Genomic DNA, 9,930 nt, shown 5'->3' on the forward strand with positions numbered 1-9,930 from the left:
GTGCCCAGTCAAGGTCTCTTTCTGGGTCCTCTGCTTATTAATTGACCCCAAGTCTGGGTAGGACGGGCTCCAGGGCTAACCAAGGAGGCCCAGAAGCAGGGCCAGAGGGGAGCAAGGAAACAGGCAGCCCCCACACCAGGCCGTCCTCAAGGCTGGCTGCAGAGGAGCCTGCTGGGAAAGCTGGCGCGGGCAGTCCCTCCAGAGCTCTAGCAGCTCCACACTCCCGCACCTGGCAGCCCACCCCCTCTGCTGCCCAGCCCAACCCCACAAAAGGGCCATCCCTGGGGCCTTCCTCGGAAGTGCCCCTCCCTTAGAAGAGCCGGATCCTGGTTGGAGGGGCTGCGAGATGGTCCAGAGCAGCACAAGGATGAGGAACACAAGGCCAGACACCCCTCCCATAAATACAGCCTGAGTCTGATAGTAGCAGTTAATGCTGGACAGCTTTGTATGCCCACAGGATTTGGAGTTAGGGGCCTGTGGACCAAATTATGCTGAAGGAAGTGACATATGTAAATGAGTCACATGCCGGGCTGCTCTGACCAGACTGACAGCTTTATCATGCAGTACCCTCTATCTCCCAGGGCCTGTTTCTAAAGAGGTCTGGAGTCTTCTCTTGCCTTTTGGCATCTGTCCAGCTTGTTCAGGCATGACTTAGCACGGAAATTGGGTTTGACTTTAAAAATGCTCCTTGTGACAGTAACTCTGCAGCCAAGACCAGCTCTGCGCTGAATTATTGAACAGTGCGGATGTTTGCCTTCCCCGGGCAGAGCCTTTCTTCTCTGTAGCTCCGTTGCCTGACAAGTAATTTTAAATATGCAGCAGCACAAGGCTGTGTGGTCACTTGGCCTAATGCTGAGCCAGATTCCAATCATGCTTGAACGGCTGCCAAGGCACCCAGGATACCAGGCCTTGCTCCAGGGTCCTGGGGACCTCACATTTGGGCAAAGGGACATCTTGATGATCTCCAAGCTAGTGTTCTGAAGGATCAAATCTTAAGTTATCTAAAACTAAAACCATTAATTAGCCCCTAGCCAGCTTCTTCACCTGTTTTTCTTATTTTCACTGCTGGTGCCACCATCCACCAGCTGTCTAAGGCCCCTGCCTCGGCCTCACCCTTAATTCTGCAACATGTGCACAGTCTCCAAGTTTTGTCTGTTGCACTGCTAAGATATTTCTCAGATATATCCAATTCTCCCATTCTTACTACCCCTGACTTGTTGGGGCTGACATCATCTCTCCTCTAGACTCTTAACAAGTCCCTCCAGTCAAGCTCCCCTTCTCCAATTCTTTGGCCACAGCAATCTAATCATATTATTGTTCAACTTTCATTGGTTTTATTAACTTGGGGATAAAGTCTAAACTCTTTAGCAGGTTACTTAGAGAGCGCTCAACCTCAATACAAGTTCTATCATTGGCGACTCTATGACCCTGGGCCAGTCTCTTAACCTATAAAATGAGAGTAATAACAGTAATGAGAATTAATATTGGGCGTAATAGTTTATACTGTGTGTTATAAATAATCTAATTTCTTATAAAGCACTTTCATTTCATACTGTATTTAAAAACTTGGAAAAATTACTTCACTGTCAAAATATTCTACCATGTAAACTACAAAGCAATTGTATGAGTTCACTTGTGTCTAGTGTCTTAATAAATAATATCTTTATTTTTAAGAAACAAAAAAGTCATTTTCAATTAGAATAATAGAATTAAAATTTAATCTCCATGAAACAAAAGCAAAATATTTTTAATTACAACTAATTTCAAGGACTTTTACATGTTTTACCAACCAAAGCTACTTACTCCTATAGATTTTCACATTTGACACACAAAATGAAAGAATTAAGATTATATAATTAATATTTACCTATAAAAAAGATGATAATGAGGATTAAATGAGAAAATGTACATAGTGGCATAATTTCAGTGTCAGGCATCTAGAAAGCACTAGAAATCCTCACCTTTATACTTGCTGCTACTGTTCAAACCCTGGCTTCCCTCCCTTCCATCTTCATCTCTTAACTGTCTGGAAAACCCTATGCAATCACACACATTCCCAAAACATGTCCTGCCACCTCACGTGTCACAGGTTTGCAGAGACCCTTCTCCTGCCTGGAATGACCTTCATCTCCTTGTCCAGCTAGTGAATTGCTCCTTATTCCTCAAGGCCAATGTCAAAGGTAATTTTCCCTGGGATGTCCCCGGTGCTCCCATCTTTGCATTTTCGTAGGCTTTGTGCATAACTGTGTTACAATTTGTGCCTTGAAATGTTTATGCTTATGTGTGCTTCCCTTATCAAACAGTGAGCACCCCCAAAACAGGAAAAAAATGTATCCAGGCAAGCATTCATTCAACAAAGAGGTGTGTGGCATCTATTAAGGGTCAGACATTGTGCTGGGTACTGCAAACACAAAGATGCGTTAAACATCATCTATATCATTAATAATCAAGGTGCTTAGTTGTAGGCAACAGCATCCATTTTAACTAGTTTATGCATAAAGAATTTATTATTTAAAAATTGGGCAGCTCACAGAATCTCAGGAAGGGTCAGGGCCAGGCTTGGTGTCTATATAGGCAACTGCAGTACAGCTGGGAACTATGCAGACTAAGGAAAATGACCAACCACACCAAGGAGATGTTCTCGTGGAAGCATCCTAAAGTGCCATGGCCATCCTAAAGTGCCAGGGGCTGGACCCTAGAAACTCAACTGTTACCTGCCCCAGAAAAACCAGATATTCTGGTACCAAGCTTACCAGAAGACTCAATCTTCATTGCTTTCTTCTAATTGAAGTCTCCTACAGGTACACCTATCTGCTTGAGGGAACCTACATCATATTTCTACAACCCGGCTGCAAGGGAGTCTTATAAATGCAATTTTTAATGTTTTAGCTCAAGCAGAACAGCAAGCTATGAAGGGTTTGCAATGGATATCAAATGAGCCAAACTGCAATATTCCAGCCTCAAAGAACTCCGGTTTAGGGAGAGAGTCAGGCAAACAGTCATTACAGTGTTATCAGAGTAGTGCAGGTAGGCTGTGAAAGCCAGAGGGACAGTCCCGGAGCCAGATGAGGGGGCTTTGTATAAAAGACAAAGCTTAGGATGCCAAGTGTTAAAAGCTTGCATTTCCTCTTGAAGGCACTGGGTAGTCATCGAATGGTTTAAAACAGGCGAGTGACATGGTTGTATTTTAGTTACAGAAAGACCAACTTGGATAAGAGAAGGGCAGGGTTGAAGAGAAGAAACCCAGTTAGGAGACCACTGCAGTCATCTGGGAAGAGATGATGAGGATCTGAACCAAGGAGGTGGCAGTAAGGCTAGAGGAGAGGAACAGAGACACTGACCACAGGAGAGAGGAGGTTTGAGGACCATAAGTCAATGAGCAGGTCCTGATTTGAGTGGTTGGTGGACTGTTGCATGCTTCACCAAGATGAGGCATGCGAGGGAAAATGTAATTTTGTGGGGAAGGACAAGAGCAGTTTTCTGTATGGTAACTCGGAGGTGCATGTGGGACATCCAAGTGGAGATGTTGAGTAAGCAATTAGGTAATCCAGCTCTGGTACTCATGAGGGAGGTTTGGACTGGGTAGTAGCCATCTGCTGCTTTGGTTCTTACCATCCTACCTATCTTGTTTTGGGGGAATTGCCCTTTAGGAAAACATGTGGTTGTGAGGACCTAACCGCCTCGGCTCTAGAGTAGACACTGAGCCCAAGTATGTCCAAGCAGAGCCCACCGACACCCAGCCACAGAGATAGTGTCAGGTGTGGTCATGCGACCCAAACTGGGCTGGTCAATAAAAAGCCTACCCAAGATTTTGTTGAACCCATTAGAGAGAAGACACTCTATTTTCATGGGGTTGACAAGCTGATAAATGAAAACCTAGAGAGAGTGTCCAGGGGCTACTTTTCTTTCTTTAAGAGATGAGATCTCACTATGTTGCCCAAGCTGGAGTGCAGTGGCTACTCACAGGCAGGACCATAGCTCACTGCAGCCTTGAACTCCCGGACTCAAGTGATCCTCCTGCCTCAGCCTTCCAGGTAGCTAGGACTACAGGTGTGCACCCAACCAGGGGCTACTTTTCCATCAGGTATCTCTGACTAAATATCAAGATACTGGCTGTTCTATGTGATACCTTGATCTGTTAAAATAAATAAAGGGGCAGGGTGTTTCCAGGAGGCTGACTGGCTACAGAAGAGAGGGAGAGAGTCACCCAGGAAGAGGTAACTTTGTGTCTCCTGCACCAACAGCAATACCTGCCTGTTAACAGCCATTCAAGATATGTTTAATGAGTAAATGAACGAAGGCTTTAAAATACGTGCTTGTAAATAGCATATAGTACTGCAACTCTATCACACCACTAAAAAAGTCATACTTTGAAATTTTAAAAACTGTCACAATGGATCTAGTGGATGTACAGCAATTTCAAAACCAGCAGATTCCAGGTTTTCTTGGGGTTTGGGCATATTGTATAGTTTTGCACGACCATTCCACTTGAATGCCTGAAGAATATATGAATAATATTAAACACAATACTAAATATTGTGCCCAACTGGATCACCAATTCCTTGCCAACTGATGCCATAAAAATCATCACAGTGTGACAGTGGGGCTCACTTCCAAAGTCTCAGAAGGCTGTTCTCTAGTGGCTGGCACAGCAAGGCAGCGGGTCTGATTAAGTTGCAAACACAACAAAGGCTGTATAAATTAAATTGCCATTCTAATCAAATAGGGACCCAGCATATAAAAAGATATGAAATACACTTTGCTTAACATTTCGCACCATAATTAATCCATAACTTTCAGTGTATGCTACTGAACAGAACTGACAATGTAGTCATGCTTCTCCATTCTGCTCCTTTCTTTGGCTAATAAAAGACACAAGAAATCAGCAGAGTTTATGGATCTGGCCATGGGTAATTAACTCCCTTGACCTCTCACTTTTTTTCCATTTCTTCATCTACCCAGGAACCAACATATGTCCTGAGCTTTAATTAAACGAATTACCCAGAGGGTATTAGCAACTCTCCTCTCACATGCTGAGAATCTAAGGTCGCTGCTGGTAGTTGGAATTTGTCTTGGGCTGTTGGGGAATTAAGGGAGAGAAATGCTGAAGAGAAAGGAAAAGAGGGTGAAATATTGAGCAGACATGATTTCTGCCATGTCCCTGCTTCCTAAGCTGCAGTAACAAACAAGCCAGGACGGAAGGCACCAGCTCCCCTCTGCCTTGTATTCGTCTCTTCCTCTGCCCGCTGCCTCCCCTAGCCTGCCCCCAGAGCCTCTGGCTGTGCTCCGTGGCAGTGCCACATCTCTCCAGAGTCCCCTGAGCCTGACTGAGGGACCATTTGTACAAAAGGAGCCTGAGTGTAGTCAGGCTAAAGGGAAGCATTTCTTCTAACAGAGAATGGAGAAACATTGCAACACACACACACAACATGCAATCTTTTAACCCCGTGGGAAATTCTGGCCAGAGTTATTCAGCTAGACATCCCCTACTTTTGCCTGCATGGGTGATTTTCAGTGGTGTAGGCTTAGGGAGAGAAGGGTGCCCATGGCAGCAGGCATGTTTGCTAAACAGATGCCATCTCTGTCTATTCTCCCATCTCCTTTCTGAACTTGTCTATCTTGCCCCCTCTTAGACACTCACTTTGTTCACATCGTCCTCCAGGAACCTTCAGTGCCCATTTCTCTTCTTAGGGAGAAAATAGAGTATTATTTTATGGTGACCTTACTAAGACAGCAGGCAGAAAAGAGGTAGGAATGCAAGTGAGGGAATGGCATAGCAGCCAGTCACAGGACAAGTGCTCAGCTGGCATCTGTTGAATGACTGACATACAGAAAAGAATCTGGATAATTCACATGGAATCCAGAGAGCTTGGAATGCAGTACAGAAAAGCACAGATTGTTCTTTCTCTACTTTCCTAGCCTGCTCTAGCACCCCCTGGCTTCTCTGGACATGGCCTCTGAGTCCCCTGACCTCCCACACCCCCAAAATTGTGGATCTAAAAATCCTACTTTAACTTGGCTAAGCCTCAGAATGATTAAATAAACCACATACCTGGATGAGTGGGTGGCTCACTATTGCAGGAGAGAACCCTGGACTACTGGAAAGCTGGTCTCATTAGATCCCATAAACCACATCTTCTAAAATAAAAAAAAAATCCCCAAATGGCCTGATCTTTTTTTGGCCAAACTCAGTCCAGAGACAGCTATTAGTACTAAATGAATAATAACACTATCATCTTTGAGCACCTATTATGTGTTAGGTTCTTCCATAAATTATCTCATTCAGTTGTACAATGACTCTAGTTTTATCACCCCACTCCACTGCAGTTCAGAGAGATAAGTGGACTTGTCCAGATAACACATGGAATACCAGCAGAGTCAGGATTTGAACCCAGATCTGTTGAGTTCCCAGCTCACATGAATAGGAGAGTGGCTTCATTTGCATTTGCTTTCAACAAAAAGTGCAGACAATTCAACTACTGCATTTTAGAATTCAAGCCTGATCATTTTTCCCACAGGCCAGCTTTTCTCTTAAGAAAGTTCCATTTTTCCTGTCACAGAGACAGTTGTCCCAGCAGAAAACCCTTGGTGACCCATTAAAATGTTCTCATGAAAACTGCTTCTGGCCAGACCAATAGGAAAAAAGTTGAGGATGCAAACCACAGCCTCTGGTGATTTGAGGAGCTGTTGGATTCACAGCCTAGTGGGGCTGGTGCAGGTACAAATGTTATTAGGCAAAGCCACAGAAATAACAAACCAAATTAAGCTTTAATCTCCAAACCGTTGTAAGGATAATGAGTGCACTTTATAATAATTGCCCGGAAATGAGAGCAGGGAAGAAAACACTGGAAAAGGCCTCAGCTTCAGTTTCATTTGCAAACCAGGGACTGCAGTGCTAACGAAGCCCCTCAGCCCACCAAGGGCTAAGATAAAAATGCTGCACGAATAATGGGCCGGGAACTGATTTAGAAACAGGCCTGCTCTACCAGTGGCTCTGCCAGCCCTGGGCTCGTTCCTGGCAGTGATCAGGAGGATCACAAGAACCATCCCCAGCCCTAGACAGATTCTCATGCACATTTTTTGCCTTAGTCTGGAAATCCAGCCCGCTTACGTAATAAGCTTCCAGGCAACACCCATCTCCAGGCCAGAGGGACTCTGGACAAGTCTCATTTCCACGGCTTCCACAATGGGCACTCCCAGAGTCCTTCCTATTCAGCGAACCACCTGGCAGTGTCCCACGCCTCTCCTTTCTGGGTATGCTTCATTCATCGTTGTCCAGCACCCCTAAGTGAACAGCGTTCACCGATCACTGGGGCTGTCCTACTAAGGTGGCAGAACCCCAACAGCGATAACTGCGTGCCGCTCCCGCCTTCCTCCTGCCCCTGTCTGCACTTTGGCCTTTGTTATCTGCCTGAATAAAGAAAGATTTACCTGTAGAACCATGAAGAAGCAGGCAGAGTGCCTAGGAAGGGCCAGAGAAAATAATTAGGGCCACTAGGAGCATTTGTATGCAGGTATCTGTTTGAATACCCGTTTTCAGTTCTTTAGGGTACATAGCTAGGAGCAGACTTGCTGAGTCGCATGGTATGAGTCCATTGCACGAAATACCCAGAATAGGTAAATGCATAAAGACAGAAAGCAGATTGGTGGTCACCAGGGAAGGGCAGAATGGGGAGTGGCTGCTTAATGGGTATGAGGTTTTCTTTTGGGGTGACGAAAATGTTTTGGAACTTTATACAATATTGTCAATGCACTAAATGCCACTGATTTGTACATTTTAAAAGTTAATTTATGTTATGTAAATTTCACCTCAATAATAGTTTAAAAAAACAATTTAAGGCCTCAGTCACCTGAGACCTGCCTTCCCAGGGAAAGGCAACGTGAAGTAAAAGCATCTGACCGTATGAAGAGCCCAGGTACCTCGCTGCTGAACGCAATCACGGTACAGTCATGTTTTGGGGGATGAGGAGGTAGTCTGATTGTTTCAGAATCATGGAAGTCAAAAATCCTTATGTTCTCACCATTATCAATAGCCTTTCTTTAAAATACAGTAAGCCCTTTAAATCTCTTTTATCAACAGTATGCCCAGTCTTAAGTATAAAATTCTAAGCCAGGCACAGTGGTGCGCACCTGTAATCCCAGCTACTCAGGAGGCTGAGGCACGAGGTTTGCTTGATCCCAGGAGATCTAGTCCAGCCTAAAAATAAATTAATTAAATAAAATAAAATTCTCTACAGTATTTCTTACATATCTCAAATTTGAGAACCACTGAGCTAGACTGAAAGAACGGGAAAGGCAAATTTCTTTCCATGTGTCTGGTCCTTCTCAATACTCTGCCCTTAAGGGAAGGGAGGAAATTTTGACAATTTTTCTACTTTGCAAGGTTTAGTCCCATTCTGTAAACATATTAAACCTCAATTATGTAATCTATTAATGTACAGTATTTGTTTATTGTGAAAAATTAAATGAGATGAAGCAGTCTAATTTGGAGGGTGTGTTGAGAGTGGTTGGGCTATGTTAAGGGATAATTTTTTTTTTAAAAAAAAGGTAAAAGGCCGGGCGCAGTGGCTCACGGCTGTAATCCTAGCACTTGGGAGGCGGGCGGATCGTTTGAGCTCAGGAGTTCGAGATCAGCCTGAGCAAGAGCGAGACCCCGTCTCTACTAAAAATAGAAAGAAATTAGCCGGACAACTAAAACTATACAGAAAAAATTAGCCAGGCATGGTGGTGTATGCCTGTAGTCCCAGCTACTCGGGAGGCTGAGGCAGTAGGATCGCTTATGCCCAGGAGTTTGAGGTTGCTGTGAGCTAGGCTGATGCCACAGCACTCTAGCCCGGGCAACAGAGCGAGACTATGTCTCAAAAAAAATAAAAAAGGTAAAATCATTACTCTTATACAGATATAAAATAATCATATGTCAAAGATTTTTATTTAACTCATTAATGAACAAGGGAATGAGCAGATATGACAAAAGAGAGTTCAAAAGAGAACTCAAAATTCCACCTATTTATAGTCAGACTAGGAATGCTGAAATGAATTGACAAATGGATGAAAAATTGTCCCAAATGTTCCACATCCACAGGGTAAGAATCAGCTGCATTCCACTGGACACAATTTGCATTCCTACGGACAGGGACTATTACCATTAGCTTCCTACAGGCAAACATCTATCTCCGCAGAGTTGTAAAATAGCCTCGTCAAAGATAAAGGCAGAGATACTTTTCACAAGATGGCGCCGAAAGCGAAGAAGGAAGCTCCTGCCCCTCCCAAAGCCGAAGCCAAAGCAAAGGCTTTGAAGGCCAAGAAGGCAGTGCTAAAAGGCATCCACAGCCACAAAAAAAAAGAAGATCCGTACATCACCCACCTTCCGGCGGCCAAAGACACTGAGGCTCAGGAGGCAGCCCAAATATCCTCAGAAGAGCACCCCCAGGAGAAACACTTGATCACTATGCCATCATCAAGTTCCCCTTGACCACTGAGTCTGCCATGAAGAAGATAGAAGACAACAACACACTTGTGTTCACTGTGGATGTCAAAGCCAATAAGCACCAGATCAAACAGGCTGTGAAGAAGCTCTATGACATTGATGTGGCCAAAGTCAACACCCTGATTAGGCCTGATGGAGAGAAGAAGGCATACGTTCGACTGGCTCCCGATTACGATGCTTTGGAAGTTGCCAACAAAATTGGGATCATCTAAACCGAGTCCAACTGGCCAATTTGCCAATTCTAAATATATTATCTTTTCATCTTAAGAAAAAAAAAAAAGATAAAGGCAGATAGTTGAGCTAGCTGGGACACCCGCAAAATTTCAAAACCATTCACAATGCTTCCCTACATTTCTCAAGTCTGGGTGTACCTTACGTGCCAGGCGCCAGGCTCCAGTGTACTGAGTAGGGAATCTCTTTCTAGCAGCGTGCTGCCTTGTCCC

The 9,930-nt window shown here is 44.3% G+C and overlaps 1 pseudogene across 1 annotated transcript; it reads left to right on the plus strand.

Annotated features, from left to right (window-relative positions):
- The first annotated feature begins 9,224 nt into the window (after positions 1-9,224).
- LOC123644533 lies at positions 9,225-9,709 on the plus strand (annotated as a pseudogene). Its single transcript, XR_006737167.1, has one exon. The product of XR_006737167.1 is annotated as a 60S ribosomal protein L23a-like (transcript).
- Positions 9,710-9,930: the final 221 nt, after the last annotated feature.

Source organism: Lemur catta, chromosome 9, assembly GCF_020740605.2.
Source record: "Lemur catta isolate mLemCat1 chromosome 9, mLemCat1.pri, whole genome shotgun sequence".
NCBI classification, from domain to species: Eukaryota; Metazoa; Chordata; class Mammalia; order Primates; family Lemuridae; genus Lemur; species Lemur catta.